We start from the raw sequence: 16,393 nt of genomic DNA, 5'->3' as shown, positions 1-16,393 counted from the left end.
TAAGTTACTACAATGCTAGAAATTTGGAGGCAGATTTCACGAATTTAAAAATTCTTATTTGGGGAGGCAAAGCCTTCATTCCCACCCTCACAGATATCACTGCTGTGTAGTACATGTACCTATAAAGACAGCCCAGCTTACTGAAAAGGCAGTGTAAACAAGCTTCCCTGCTTGGACCATAAGCTTTCAATACCATAGTACAATGGGAAGCCTTGATTTTTCCTTTAAAGTGTGGCAGCATGTGGTACCCACAGCATTTTTTCAGGAACCAGTGCTCCCCAGAATTAAAAAAAAATTGGGGAGGCAAACTATTCATTTCAACATGGTCATAGAATCATAGAATCATAGAAAAAGGAACTAAACATATTTTAGGATAGTCCAATACTCTATTAAAGTCATTTTAGGTACATTAAAGTTCATTAAGATAAACATTTGATAATGATTTCATTGCAATAGTTAGTCTCAACTAAAGTAAAATAATTGAATCAATGGTGGATCAAAACTTTAATAAGTTCCATTGACTTAATGGCTTTTTTCTAGTTAGGACTGACAACCCAGTTTAGCTGATTAATCTACAAAGTATAGTGGGGGGATTTTATTAATTGCAAAAAACAAAACAAAACCCCAAAACCTATCAACTTCAGTAGTTTAGAGAAATGAATGAAGCAAGTACGTAGGATGCATACCAACTGGATGTTGAACTGGGCATTTTGAGGGAGTGTTTTACAGGGCTGTAATGATCTTTCTGTCTCTCTCTCTCTCTCTCTCTCTCTCTCTCTCTCACACACACACACACAAACACACACATACACATGGAGTGTGGACCACAAATGAGGAATATAGTTTCAGTCAGTTTCAATGGCCTTATCTAGATCTGCATTTGCAAATTATCTGCAGAAAAATGTTTTGTCAAGAGTAGAGATTACGTTCAAGCAAAGATGCACATGTACATACAGAGAAATAAGAAAAGCACCAATGTTAAAAAAACAAAAACAAGACAAAGTGAAGCCAAGCATAGGAAGGTAAGAAATTGAGGACTTTGTAGATCTCCACATTCCTAGGGAAATTCCGTACCATTCTATTGGTATGGCCATTGTTGGTGAAAAGGAATCCCCTCCCTCTGTTACCTCAATACAGTCCCAAAATTTACTTCGGAAGGTTGTGGAACCCTCAAATAAGATTTAAGGGACAAAAGGAAGAGGAAGGTCAAAACCACCAGCATGGCATTGCATGGCACCCATATATATTAGAGTCATATATCTGTGTTTGGGCTCTGACATGCACCCAAAGATGACCATTGTAAGAAAAAGACAACCTGAAATGACAGTATCTGTGAATTACAGGAGGAAATAACATTTGAAAATATTCAAAGAATGCATGAAAAATGTGTATGTTTGCATGTTAATTAACCCTGACAAGATGAATTGGACAAATAATGATCTTTTCGGGTTGGGATTTATCTTATGCAAAATTCATATATCATTGTTTGTGCAGGCAATAGCATTTTCTCAGCAGAATACAGCATTTTCCACACTATTACTGCACAGAAATATTGTCAGTGCAGAAAATGCTGTTCTCGACACAAAAAGAACACATGTAAGTTTTGCATAAAATGAGTCTAAAATGGCAAATATTGTATAATAAAACTATAAAATTCTCAATCTTCTTACATTGGGAATATTGTTGCAAAAATTACTCACTGCTTGCTTCAAGAATAAAATTAGCAAATAATTACATTCCTAGCTCCCTAATGTAGCTCACTGCAGATCTATATTTTGAGAATATAAGTGTTCAAATATTTTAAAGTGTTTATATGAGTGATTTCAGATTTGTCCCCTGAAAAGCACTTTGAGAGTCTGGTAGCCAATAAACTGTTATGTATTTTACAATTTATCCAGTCTTCAACCATAAAGAGGCATTCCATTAATACATATATCACCCTCACATGCCCAATAACGTGCCTTGTTAATAACATCAGACTCTAAGACATTCTGTATATGAATATGCAGATTCCATGATCCTATAATGACCATACAGAGCCAGTGTGGTGTAGTGTTTCAGTATTGGAATACTGGAGACTAGGATTCAAATCCCAACTCAGCCATGAAAACCCACTGGGTGACCTTAGGCAAGTCACATTCCCTCAGCCTAGAGGAAGCAAAAGCATCCTCACCTGAAACAAATGTTGCCAAGAAAACCCTGTGATAGGTTTGCTTTAGGATTATCATAAACCAGAAATGACTTGATGGCACACAACAACATGTTCATTTGCTAATGATAGGTCTATCTGACAGCAATAGGGGTGATCCCCATTTAAAGCCATATAAGACAGCAGTCCTGACCAATATTTATGACAAAAATTTCATAAGTTGCACAAGTTAAATATAAATTGTCATCTTGTGCTTACTGTGCCAACTGCTAATAAATTCTATTGTTTCCTCTTGTATTTCTAGACAGAAAGTAATGCATTTCCTTTCCAATATGCACATGTGTGCATGAGTGCATGCACACACACATACAGCCTTGTTAAATTTCTACAAATACCAAGAATTTGCTATTGAGATTTATGCAGATTTTTATATTTATTCAGATTTATTTATTTTTATTCACAGCCTCCTCATCCCAACGTTCCAGAGACGACAGAACTGGATTAAAACATGATTGTAAAAACATCTTGTTAAAATTAAATTAAAATCCAATTAAACATCTAATGTAGCTAACCGTACAGCAGCTTAACCTCAGATTCCAAATTTAATTTCATTATAATTTAAATTTAATTTTAGCAATTGCTGCCTATTCCAAGTGTAGCTGGAAATTTAAAATAAATAAATGAATAGTATAATTTACTTGAATAACAGAATCATAATTTTCTGGATAAACGTCTGAACAGCTGGATCCTTCTGTCAGCAAGTGCTAATAAAATCAATTTTATTTATGCTTCTTAATTCCTGCTGCTTTTAAAACTGTCAACATAGGTCGCAATCCAGCCAAAGTGAGGTACTTATAAGTTCCACAGATTTCAAAGTGACACATACTTAATTTTCCTACAGAGGACAATTGAATTTTAAAATAATGTTAACCTAGATAGATTATGGTTATATGTTAGATAGAGAACAAGATGTATTTTAAAATCCATACTCGTCTTAGTTTTATGCAGATAAACAACCTATGACAAAGAGAATGATCAGATATAAAAATGCTTTCTTATATTGGGGTACACAAGATTTTTTGGCCCTGGTTTCCTGTCTTGGCAGGTGGTTGATTAGATGATCCCAGGATTCCTTCCAGTTCTATGGTTGTATGATTCCATGATTCTGTGCACTGTGAACACAAGTATACATGCCAATAAATATGTGCTGTTCCCTTCCACTCTCAAGCAGTCACTCATATCCTCATGCACACAAACAGTGGCGCAGTGATTAAATGCCTGTTGTACTGCAGCCACTCACTCACAAACCACAAGGTTTTGAGTTCAACACCAGCCAGGAGCTCTGGGTTGACTCAGCTTGGCATACTTCCATAGGCCGCTAAAATGAGTACCCAGCTTGTTGGGGGCAATTAGCTTACACATTGTAAACTGCTTAGTACATCGGTAAGCGGTACAGACATGTACTTGCTATTGCTATTGCTAATACATGCATTTGTATACACATACATATAAACACACTGAGATGATGACTCTTCCCATTCATTTTCTTCTTCTTTAAATCACGCTCCATGCAGCTTGCCCAGGAGTAGAATTGCCAGGTCAGAAACACTGAAAGCCCTGAGATTTCAGTCCTGAAACTGAAGACCTATTGATGTTCCTGTGTGATGTCATACGTTGAGAGCCCAGTGGTGTACCTATGGAAGGAGGGCATCCAACCTATAGTAAAAATTCTCCTTTGTTGTTAAACAGAGTTTTGGTGACCACATCTCACTGACACATCAGCAATAGATTCCTGCACTGCCAGGGGCTTGGATGAAATGGTCTCTAGAAAAAACCTCCAGTTTTACGAGTCTGTGATTCTGTTACAAGGGCGATATTACAAGAGACATAATATATAAAGCACCAACCATGGTTGCACAGAATACTGAATTCAAATAAAAAATACTAAATGGAATGAATGATGGAAGTGTATGTAAACATATTTTTCAAGGCAATGTTCTCACCATGAGATTCCTCCCCTTGCCTTGAGGATTACAGAAGACAAGCCAGGGCCTGAAAGGTGGCAAACCCTAGTCAGAAGTGCCATCTTTTTGAAAGAGGAGACACTGCTATGACTTCCTTCATATAACATTTTCCCTGGTGCACACTTGCAGCAACAGTGTCAATGAAGATAGTGTCAATATAACAGCTTAAGTACCCTTGGTGTGTTGCACAAGACCTGCAAGGTGCATATTGTTCATATCTACCTTTTAAAATGGTTCTTACAATGAAACTTTCTGAAATGAGCCAACATTTCTATATCACAGTGCAATCCAGAGGAAGGGAGGAAAAAAAACTGCCCTGACCTCCTGATTCGGGGAAAAGAAGTCATATGGCTTCTACTCCACTGGCATAGGCAGATGTATGCCAGTGGAGTGATACATGGCCCGAAATCTAGTTACCTGGGGTGCAGGAAGAAAGAAAGAGGGGTAACAGGTGTGAACAGGTGTAGAAATGCTCACTTCTTTCCCTGTCCACCAAATGGTTCAACCCTATGTCCACCATGGAGTTGACATAGAGGTTTCTTTCCTGTCTGTTGTAGTCAATAGGAGAAATGTAGAAAAAGCTCTCCTAATGGCCACATGCTTATTTTGAAGAAGGTGCTAGATAGACTTAGCTTCAAGGCCAATCAAAGTTCATAGAGACTATGAAGTGGGGCTGTGGGGGGACCAGAAAGTATAAAAGCAAGAGTGTATGCATGAGGGGATTCAAATCAGGTTGACAGTTGAGAGGTGACATTTGGATGAGACAATTGGATGAATCAATGGGTAGTGAATGCATACTGGATGCCTGAATTGAGTGAAGGGCAAGGTCATCATAAGTTAGAAATGACTTGAATGTACACAACAACAACTACAACTACAATACCTATAATACCTGTGTACTGGAAACAGGGACATAGCCAGGATTTTAGGAAGGGGGGGGGTCCAGACTAAGTGCCACCATTATAATGGGGCTTGGGTGTGGTGGCGCAGCAGCACACACCATTCATTTTTCTAATGGAAGGGGGGGTCCGGACCCCAAGATCCCCCCCCCTTGGCTACATCTCTGATGGAAATCATTCTTCCCCAATTGGGATTGCTTGCCCTAGATCCCATATACATTTTTTAAACAGGAAACTTATGTTGTTCCCACACAGGAACAATGCTCCTCTTAGTAGTAGGTCTACTACTAAGTAGACCTACTACTAAGAGGAGCTACTACAAAGAGGAGTAGTAGGGAATAGATAGGGAATTTTCTCCATCTCACATATAAATTTGGAGCAAAGGAATACTGATAATGCTCTCCTCTTGTTTGCATCTGTTTGTGTTCGTAATTTTTTTTTTTGGTACTTTGAGTAATAATACTTCAGAGGTATGACCTCAGCAATATTATACCCCCTTCACCTCTAGAGCAGTAGCATGTAGTATTCTTTTAGCAGAAATGGGTTGCTATTGCACAGGATGGAAAGATTCTGTTGCAGTGGGACTTTTTAATGGAGCAGTGGTGGCTGGAGGCAGATTATAGAATATACAACACATCACTGTCCATCTTATTTTCCTTGCTTACTTCCTTTCAACACAAGTAAAGCTGGTGGTTCAGTATAGGTTGGATGCTGCATTTTCCCATTAATCTTCCCTCCAGGTGTCTGGAGAGAAGGCGGGAGGAAGGTGAAATGAAGTATTTCCTTCCACAACCCTCTGTTGTCCTTATCTGTCAGTATATAAACTTTTATAGTCATCAGTGTATTGGTATATGGAATCTTAAAATAACCAGAGACACACTTCTTTGTATAACTAAATGAACAGAATTGTTTACAGTCCAAGCACCTAGGAGAGAAGACTGGCAAGATGCTGCTGCAATAAAACAGGAGGAATACTGGTGCTACTGGTGATAAGTTGCTTGGTTTTCGGCCAAGTATTCATACTTCAGTTCAAATGGACACTAGAGAATTAATATGAAGAATGTTAAACCACATGCAGTCTTCAGAAAACAATCTCACAAAGTTCAGTAGTGATGTGCATAGAGGTGCACTGCAATTCGGACCCAGATATTTTTTGACTGTAACAGCTATTATCCACAGCCATTGTGCCTGATGGCTAGGGATGCCAGGAATTGTAGCCCAATGAATGAGGATAGAGAAAAGGCAGAACTACTCAATAATTTCTTTGCCTCACTTTTCTCTAAAAAGGAAAACAGTGCACAATATGAGGAACGAGGATCAGGTAGAGTAGGGGGGGGGATGTAGCACAGAATAGGTAGAGAAGTAGTAGAGGAATACCTTGCTACTCTAAATGAATTCAAGTCTCCAGGGCCAGATGAGCTACATCCAAAGATATTAAAAGAACTGACAGAAGTAATTTCAGAACCACTGACAATAATCTTTGAGTATTCTTGGGGAACAGGAGAAATCCCCACAGACTGGAGGAGAGAAAATGTTGTCCCCATCTTCAAAAGGGGAGGGGGGGAGCTGGGACCTAAATAATTATTGCCCAGTCAGCCTCATAGCAATACCCAGAAAGATTCTAGGGCAGATAATTAGACAGACAGTTTGTAATTAATTAGAAAACAATGCTATCATCACTAAGAGTCAACATGGGTTTCTCAAAAACAAGTTATGCCAGACTAACCTGATCTCTATTTTTGGTAGAGTCACAGGCTTGATAGATGAAGGGCATGCTGTGGATGTAGCATATCTTGATTTCAGTAAAGCTTTTGACAAAGTTCCCCATGATATTTCATGAACCTATCAGACACCAAGTGAGGCTGAAAGTTACAGACTCTGCAGATCTATTAACACAAGTGTGGCGCTTGAGTCCATTTGTCAGGGGCACCATGTTAGGAGCCAACACAGTGATGATAGTGATTCAAGAAGGGAAACAAGATTTGTAACATTTGTCACAGGATATAATCTTCAATTATACAAGAGCAGCAATGTATCTTATGAGCATTTGTTGTTATTAGCTTTTTCATACATCACAATAGGAAAAGAGGAGTAGCCCTAGGAATAACAGAGACAGTTGCTGTGGGAAGGCACTGGCCCACCTCTCTTAAAGAAAACTCTTTTCCTTTTCCTGAATCTGCCACTTCTGTCTGTATTTACCCATCTCTCATCTCAGCTCTCAGATTCAAGGGAGGCTTTATCCTTCAATACCCAACGGGTTCTCTAGCGTCAGATTGGCTCTGTTTGCTACATGTTATCTATTATGCAACTGCAGACAGCTTGAAGGATTAAGATCTTGCCTTTGCTGACCAGATTGAAGGAATCTTGTCTTTACAAAATGATGAAAAGCTTCATTGTCATAATTTCACATCATCTCAAACAATTCTAATAATACATTAGCCATTTGCTCTGTAAGCAGTCTGTCAGTTCTTTGGGAAACAGTCGATACTCTTTTATATGAGATTGTGGCTTAAAAGCTGCATTCCGATCTCACTTCGCACAAATGACATTGAAACTTTATAGCAGGTTTATTCTGAGGATTGATTGTCTTTTGTCTGGGAGGAGATTGCTGAGTCAAGCAGCAAAAGCACAATAGCTCTGGTCGCCAAAGCAAACTACAGAGGAGTTTACATAGTAGCAGCCATCTGTCCATTCTTTGAAGGACCACATCATTAATCTCTTTCTGCCTAGCACCCATAAATCAGAACTACCTTCATTTAGGCAAATAGAGATCCAGAGTCCTGACCTGCCAAATGATTAAAGGTTTGTTAGCTGATGAACTGGGCCAGTCTAACAAATTAATTTGTCAATAAATTTTTCAATTATTGATTAAAAGCTCAATACATCCTCAGAGAATTTCTCTCTATATGTTTCCATCCCCCCCTCCCCCGTGAGCTTTGAAGAGTCTTTGTTGTCATAATGAATTGTGGATTGGGACTGCTCTCTCTCCTCTCCCCTCTCCAGAGCATGCACTGACTCTTGCATCATCATGGCCTAAAAATCATGTAGAACTAGATTTTCACTCTGCCAGATAAGCTATAGAAGTGCAGCAATAATCAGACTTCAGATAAGTTAGTTTTCCTCCCCTCCATCTCCACAACTCCTACTGGTCATGCTGGGTAGGGGACTAAGGGAATTGTTATTGGAAAAAAGTAACTTTTCCAGGCTCGTCTAATAATCTACTCAAATTTGGGACACAAAGCAGCTTACAAATTAAGAGAACAATACAATTAAAAACATAAAAATGAGCATTAAAATAGAATTAAACTAGTTCCATCAACTATATGTTCAGCAACATACTGAACAGACAGACAAATGTGTGTGTGTGTCTATGAATCCCTCTACACAGACTTGGAACAATTACTAAGGAAGGTCAAGAAAGAAAATGCAAAGGCAGGCTTACTACTGTACATAAAGAAAACAAAAAATAATGACCATGGAGGGTCATAATAAATTCAACATGGATAATGAGGAAATCAAAATAGTAAAACAGTTCTCTTACCTTGGATAAAACATTGACCAGAATGGGACCTGCATCCAAAAAATCAGAGAAAGACTAGGAATGGGAAGACAAAACAAACAAATGAGTCCTTGAATAGCTTGAACTCTCCCTGGAAGACAAAATGACCAAACTGAGGCTGTTGTACTTTTGTAACATCATGAAAAAGCATGACTCATTTGAAAATACAATGATGCTTAGAAATGTAGAGGACACAGGAAAAAGAGGAATGCTGCATGCTAGATGGATGGATTCATTCACAGAGACCATGGGCATGAATTTGCAGGACCTCAGCAGAAGGGGTCTTTTCTGTCCCTTCAGATGTCCAGCAATACCACAGGTACCAAATATCTTGATAAATTTTCTGCTGAATTGCTAAGTAAACACATGGGATTAAAATATGATAAAAGCTTCTGCCTTCCCACCACAACTTTCTCATGTCCCTATATTGGGAGAAAGGTGGGATATAAGAACATAACAACAACAACAACAACAACAACAATGTGTATGTTATATGAAAAACCAAGCTTGGACCTTGAAGATGAAAAGAACTATGAAAGGCTGCTAATTCTAACAAGTGCATTCTATTGCAATCAGTGAAGGGCTGTACAAGCTGGAAACGCTAGGCTGGGGATGCGGCAGCCGCACACCACTCCCCCAACCCGGTGCAAATAGAAGCCACAAAATGTGGCTCCTGTTTGTGCCCTAGAAGGGGCGCCATAAGGACTGTGGCATGGCCTTATTATGCCCCTTGTGTGCAGCACCGTTTGGACGCTGCGCGTGATGGACATCATCATGGCACATACCATATGGATGGGTGCGCACCAAGATGGTACCCGGGGCACATGGTAGGGTTTGGGAGTGTGCGAATGCTCCGCCCTACCGCAGTCCTAGTTTGCGGTCAGGTCAGCACAAAGTGCTGGTCTGTACTGCCCCTTAGTTCTACAGGATGGTTGATCCATCATATGTGAAGGAGGGTTTATTGCACTGTTCTGTGGCAGTATGGCAGTAGGGTGGGGCTCTATTTTAGCCTCCATGCTTTTCAACATAGCAATAGCAAGCAATAGTAAGTACATTTCTATGCTGCTTATCGGTGCACCTAAGCGCTCCCTAAGTGGTTTACAATGTGTAAGTTAATTGCCCCCAACAAGATGGGTCCTCATTTCAGTGACCTCAAAAAGATGTAAGCCTGAGTCGAGCTTGAGCTCCTGGCTGGTATTGGACTCACAACCTTGTAGTGAGTGGCTGCAGTACAGGGCTCCTACATTTACATCAGGGTGGGAATTATACAATATGCAGCCATTATTATACCATTATACAATATGCCAAATAAAATGTCCATCCAAGATCAGAGAAATATACTCCCATAAACCTCCAGGCAGCACAATTCTGTTAAAATGGCACTTTGCCACCTGATACCACCAAATGTTCCCTACATCCAGTTTGGGAGAAATGTCCTGGGTTTGCCCATGAGGGGTCCTGGTGGGTCAAAAATGAGGCATCTGTAGCTCCTAGAGCCTCTGTTGATGTCCACTTCAATCTACATCGGAGAGGTCATTCAGGATGTGTGCTTAGGTTTCACCAATATGCCAATGAACCCCATCTCTGCTTCTTCATTTAGTGTCATACAAGTGAGACAGTTGATTTTCTGAACCAGCAGTGCAACAATCTGGATGAGGGCCATGAAACTGAGGCTGCTGCGACACTGCAGAATTAATACAGTTGTAAACCACTTTTACTATCACAGCTCTATCCTGTGGAATCCTGGGAGTTTCTTGTATCACCATATCATGGTACCCTTTTGTGTTCTTGGTGGATTTGTTTTGGTTTATGTGCTGCATTGGTTTTCTTGTTGTTGGTGGTTTTATCTTGGTATTGTTATGAACTGTCTTTATTCATGGTTTGTATTTTAACCTTTCCGTGCATTGTACAGTGCACTGAGAACCCTGATTATGGAGTGCTCTAAAAGTGCTGTAAACAGATAAATAAGACAAGGAATAGAATCCCAGAATGGAGCAATATCGTCTTCATCTTTAGCTGAGATTCTAAATGTGCATTTTATAAATACACAGAAATGATGGGCTTGGGAATACATGAATAGCAGTTGCCTTGATAGTATTTATGAGATTCCCTGCATTTTCTCATTAGAGGTTATCTGTTAGGTGAAAGAAAGGAAGTTATTGCTTGTGTTTATTTTCTCTGGAGGGTATTAGTCTAAGTAAGTACAATCACTGCTTAGGGAAGAAATTGTCTTTGCATGATATAACATGAAAGACGGAGCCTTGTCAGTGGAATTGCTCTGACAGCTCTTATAGTGGCTTATTGCATGCCTTTTCACTCTTACTGATGGATCTGATTCCAAGTCTGGGCCGGTAAACTATTCCTGTATTTAGTACATCTTAGGTGACATGAAGTTCAATTTAATGTTCATATAACTTTTTCTTCTGCCAAGCATTTAGTGATTTTGACTCACTTATGCCTCCCAACTTCCTGGCTTCTTAGATCTTACCTTCCCTGCTTCCAACATCTTCTGGACCCATGGCACACTATCTTTTCTTTGTCTAAATGTGTTTGTCCAGTTATGTTTTCCTTCTTCTCTCTTCCCAGTTCTTTAAGAGTTTTAAGCATACTATAACTGATTCTTTCCTTTAAACTGACAAACATTTGTGAACATTCAGAGACATTATAACAACACTTAACATACAGATGTTGTTTCCTACATTCAGCCCTCTTGCTTCTGTCTAAAGTAACCGTACTTAATGTGTCTTGTTGATTCTGGAGTGCCCTTTTTCTTTGTGTATTTATGTTGTCCCTTAAACTAACCTCTCTACTTTCCTTCCTTCAACCCTTCTATCTTTTTTTTAAAGCAGATACTCAGAACTACTATGTAGTGCATTATGACACTGTCCTGTGAGTTTAATACTGAAATTCAACAATCAGGCTTAAAATGAATAGGATGTGTCAGATAAATCATAGCATCCACTAAGTTGTTTTTTTTTAAAAGTATGTTAAATATAATATCCCAGTATTTAATTTCACAGATGAAAACCAGGACACATGTGGCCAACTGGAGTGTGGTCAAGATGGAAAAAAAATTAATGAAAATGACCAGACATGCTAGGAGAGGCTGTCACAGTTTACTTTTGCCTGAACTACTGGGAAGGGCAAGGTTCTGTCTTCTTCTTTCTGCTCCCTCTTGTTGAGTTGTGTGCAAACTACCATTGCACTTTGAACTCAGTTTGCACCAATGGAAGTAAGCAAAAGGGGAAAGTGGGAGCAGGAAGGAAAAAGAAGATTTTTTTAAAAGCAGCTGGAAAAGTGGGATCATAGAGGATTCATTGTGATAGTCTCTCCCAAATCTGGACAGTTGGAGGGTATGTTCTATAGATTGTGTGTTAGTTGTTTTTAATGTCTGTGCAACTGTAAGCCTAGATACTGTATACAGTACCTGCACAATGCTGTTTTGAAATAGACCCACTACAAACTAGCAGTGAATGTTGTGTTGTTCAGCACTTGGCTCAGGTCCACAGCAACTTATTTTTTTCCTGGAAGGTTCAAGAACCCTGGTGAACCACGTCTGAGTGCCTTGTTTGCAACAAAAGACCAAAGGAAGCAAGTTTCACCTTGCTGCTAAGTTTCATTCAGAAAAGTTGATCATAGCTCTAGGGTTAACATGCCACATGTTCAGAGGTGAAGCAAAAGTTATTAAAATAAAGTGGCAGAATGGAAACTCCCTCAATGCAAATTTACTGTGTGAGGCATTTATATTCTCCCTTCTCTCTTTCCCCCCATTGGTACTGAATAACTGTAAAGAAAGTGAAACCCATCAGTTTCGGATTTGGCACTGTGGCATGAACTACACTTGGGACCCCAAACTGAAATGTGTAGGGAAATGCACAAGAGAAAACATGATAGGAAGCTTTTTAAATGTGTACATCTGTTACATTCAGGAAATGATTTATGTCTACAAAATTGGCTTCATTCACTCAAAGTATAGCCTAGGGTAAAACAGAAACACACCTTTAATGCTCCACTTTCTGATGCTCTTTGGTACATAGTACAAAAGAGCTGTTGTAGATGTTAGGAAAAGAGGATCCAAGTACAGTGGGCACATCTCTCTCTCTCTTTTTCTCTGTGTATTTCTGGGTGTATTAATGGAAAACAATTCCATCTTTCTGTAGAAGCATTTACATATTTCATCACCCCTTCTGGGAAAAAAGAACAACATAGTAAGATTTAACATAACATTAATTATCAAGAAAATGTGTCACTGAAATAAAACTTCACACAAATGCTCACTGAGCTTGAATAATAATAATAATAATAATGATAATGATAATGATGATGATGATGAATTTGTTTATTAGCTTTACAGGTAAAATTGCAGAAAGCAAAACACATACTTTGGGGACATGAAAGGGCAAGAGAATTATCAAATATCTTTGCCTCACTTAACACTGGAACTCACATGCTTTAGACTGCTAATGCTTTCAGTACTTATTGATTCACTGTACTGATAATTACAGTAGGATTGATCGGTGTCTTCTGTTTATGCATGCTCTCTGGAGTATATTGGGAAGTGTTTTTTTTTTTTTAATTGTAATCTGTGCATGAGAAATATACTAGAGTCAAATATTCAAGGCAGACTTAAAAAACCAAACCTGAAATTCAACAGGAAAAAAAGGACCCAAGTTCAGATTTTTTTGGGGGAAATGAAACCCAATGAATTTGGTATGTTGCTTAGGTTGCAGTTTTTGTTTTAGGATTTTGGATTGATTTGGGAAATTTAATCATTCCTTCCTTCCTTTTTAGTGGATAAGGGCCATACTCCATTGGTGAGTGATGCATTTAAGACTGAGATATGGTGCCTAGGGATCTTTTAAAAGCACACACACATCAGGTGTTTATAAAATGAAAAATTGGTTGACCTCTTATTTCTAAACATTATGTGTGGATATCACCTAGATTTTTCAGGGTTTTCCCACAGACAAAAGTTTTCTGCTCAGCAGATTTCTGGCAAATGATCCCTAGTAATAAATTGAGTAAGTCTTATAGCTCAGGCATTGGCTTTGGGCTGTAGACAGCAATAGGATAAAGATCTGCAAAAAAATTAATGCTGTTTCTTTTTTATGTCAGCACTAAGAAATGTAGGTTAGGTAGGTTTGATAATTATTGTGTGGGAAGCATGCTTCTATATATATTTTTAAACACATAATATGTTGGATCCAGGTCCTTCCTTACATGAACAGGAAGACTCATATCATGATATGAGTCTCACAGAGTGTGCTTTAGTCCAGTTCTTAGGAATCCCTTTCCCCTTGCTTTCTCCACTGCTCACTCCATTCAGAAGAGTCCTGCAACCCTCTCTGTGGCATTTCCAGGGTTTAGACAGGCAAGGCATACTGCTTCTGTGTCTGCCTACTTGTACACATTTAAACCTGGATCCAACATAATATGTATAAATCTATAACTTGCCCAGTTTTAAATGTTAACAGCTAGTTACTGTCTGAAAAAGCTAGCTAAAACATCTAAAGGATCTTAGGTTTATTTTTAACAAAGAAGTTTATGGATGGAATAACCATATTTTATTGTATAGAAAATTACTTCTATTGACAAGCAGGTGCTTTTAGGAGAAATCTGCTGTAAACTTGCATGCATGTGATTTTTTAAACCTCACCGTTATTCCCAATTTGGTTTGCTAAGCCAAAGTATTTCAGTGTTGCATTATGCAATTTTTTCCCTGCATTTCTCTGTACATTCATACATTCAATCCCTGTGAAAGAGTGAATTCTACTATTCAACAGCAATGTAATGTACACTTGAATGGTCAAAATCTAGAACAAACATGTACTATGTACCTCAGTTTAACAGATGGCTGAGAATACAGTTTAAAAATGACCTCCAATTTAGCCAAATGGATTTAGCTTGTTTACTCTTTGTAGAATCACATAGAAATCCAGTAAATATTCTAGGTTCACACTGGATTGCATGATTTCTAGGTGTCAAGCCTTTGTTATTTTACTTTTAAAAATGGAAATAGATCCCTTTTTATGTGAATTTTCTTTATGAGAAGAGGAAACATATTCGTATTCCTTCAACCAGCATTGCTTGAAATTAATGCTAATATATACAGTTGCTGTGAACCATATTTTGTTTGATTATGTTAAACTGTAGTGGTGTTAATTTCCTTATATATGTGTTTGTGTTTTTAGAAACTTTTACAGCATCATGTTGGATTATTTGTGACTCTGTTTACTCTTCCAGCATAGTATTTTAAAATGCACAATTACAAAGGGGGAAACCAAGCCGGATATTTTATCCTCCCATTATAGGATGGCTTCTTTAGTGCTTAAAACACAAGAAGCCCTTTCATACTACACAAATACAGTGCAGTATTACCACTTTAACTGCCATGGCAACATCCTGGGATTTGCTGTTTAGGGAAGTCCTCAGCCAGTGAGCTCTAGTGCCTCACCAAACTACAAATCCTAGGATTTCATAGGATTCAGCCCTGGGAGTTTAAGCGGTAACAATATAGTATGAAAGGGCCCAATGAAATAAGAGAACAGAAGTTAGAGAGCAAGTACACACTGAAAAGTGGTTGGATCGCAGCCAGGGTTTAGAAGAGGGAAGGGTATCATGCATTCCCTCCATACTGTTGGACTAACTCCAAGCATGCCTCACCATGATGGCTAGGACAGATTAATAACGTTCTTCCAACATAATGGCCTTGGGCCACATATAGACAGAGGCAAACACAGTTCTAAAAGAGTTGGGACATCAACAGGAAGAACACAGAGGTAACTTTTCCATGCTTGGCACAACTCTCAGCGATTGGGACTGTAAAGGACCAGGGCTCTCGTACAGGAAACAAAATTTTGTAGGAGATGTTGTGCTGTCCAGAAGAGAGTTGTGACACAGGTTTGTAAATTGTTGGAACTCAGTATGTCACAAAAGGGCCTAATTTCCATCTGACAAGTTTAATAGTTTCCAAAATGAAGGTGTTCTATTCAAGGTTTGGTATCATTATATTATTCTAAAATTACTTTTAATTATATGGCATTGATCTATTTTTATGACAGCGATGTGACAAGGGTCAAAAATTATAAAATAATTGCTCTATGAATGTAAAATGAGAAAGATGTCAGTGTGACAGGAATATAATGGATTTGCAGCAGCATCCAGGCAGTGGAATGTGGCATAAAACTCTACCATCCTGGATGCTGTTCAGTGCATATCCCTGTCCAAGTATTTTCTATTAACTTTTTCATGAGTTTCCAGCTTTGGTCATCAAGTCAGGTCTACATCTCTTCCTAAAGCAGTTGGAGAAGCCAACTGAATAGTCTGAGACAAGCTTGCTAAGATCATACAAACATTCTACAGACAAATGAGAACAAATACGATGATACAAATGTTACCATTTCTGAATAATTTAAGAAATCATTGTCCATCAAAGCCGCTGTGGCTAATTTCTGAGCTAATCAACTTTAGATACAGCAAGAAAAAGAGACTATTTGAGTTGAGTGGAAAAAAAAAACCCATAGAGCCAGGAATTGTGCAGTATTGATAATCTGCACAATACCTAGCAAATTTCACAGGACTAGGTGGAAGATTCCTTCAGGCAAACTGAAAGACTTGGGTGGACAAGAAATGTGGAGGTTTTGAAGTGTGCATGGTTTGTGACTGATGAAGCTTTGCATAACCAAGAGAGATCTTTGCAGACACAGAGTGCATGAATGGCTACTTTTTTAATTAACAACCTGCAGCTGGAGCAGCTACCTGA

This window comes from Sceloporus occidentalis, unplaced genomic scaffold, assembly GCF_023333645.1.
Source record: "Sceloporus occidentalis isolate IW3139 unplaced genomic scaffold, rSceOcc1.0.p SCAF_1, whole genome shotgun sequence".
Classification (NCBI taxonomy): domain Eukaryota; kingdom Metazoa; phylum Chordata; class Lepidosauria; order Squamata; family Phrynosomatidae; genus Sceloporus; species Sceloporus occidentalis.
Note: the sequence above shows the minus strand (reverse complement) of the source record.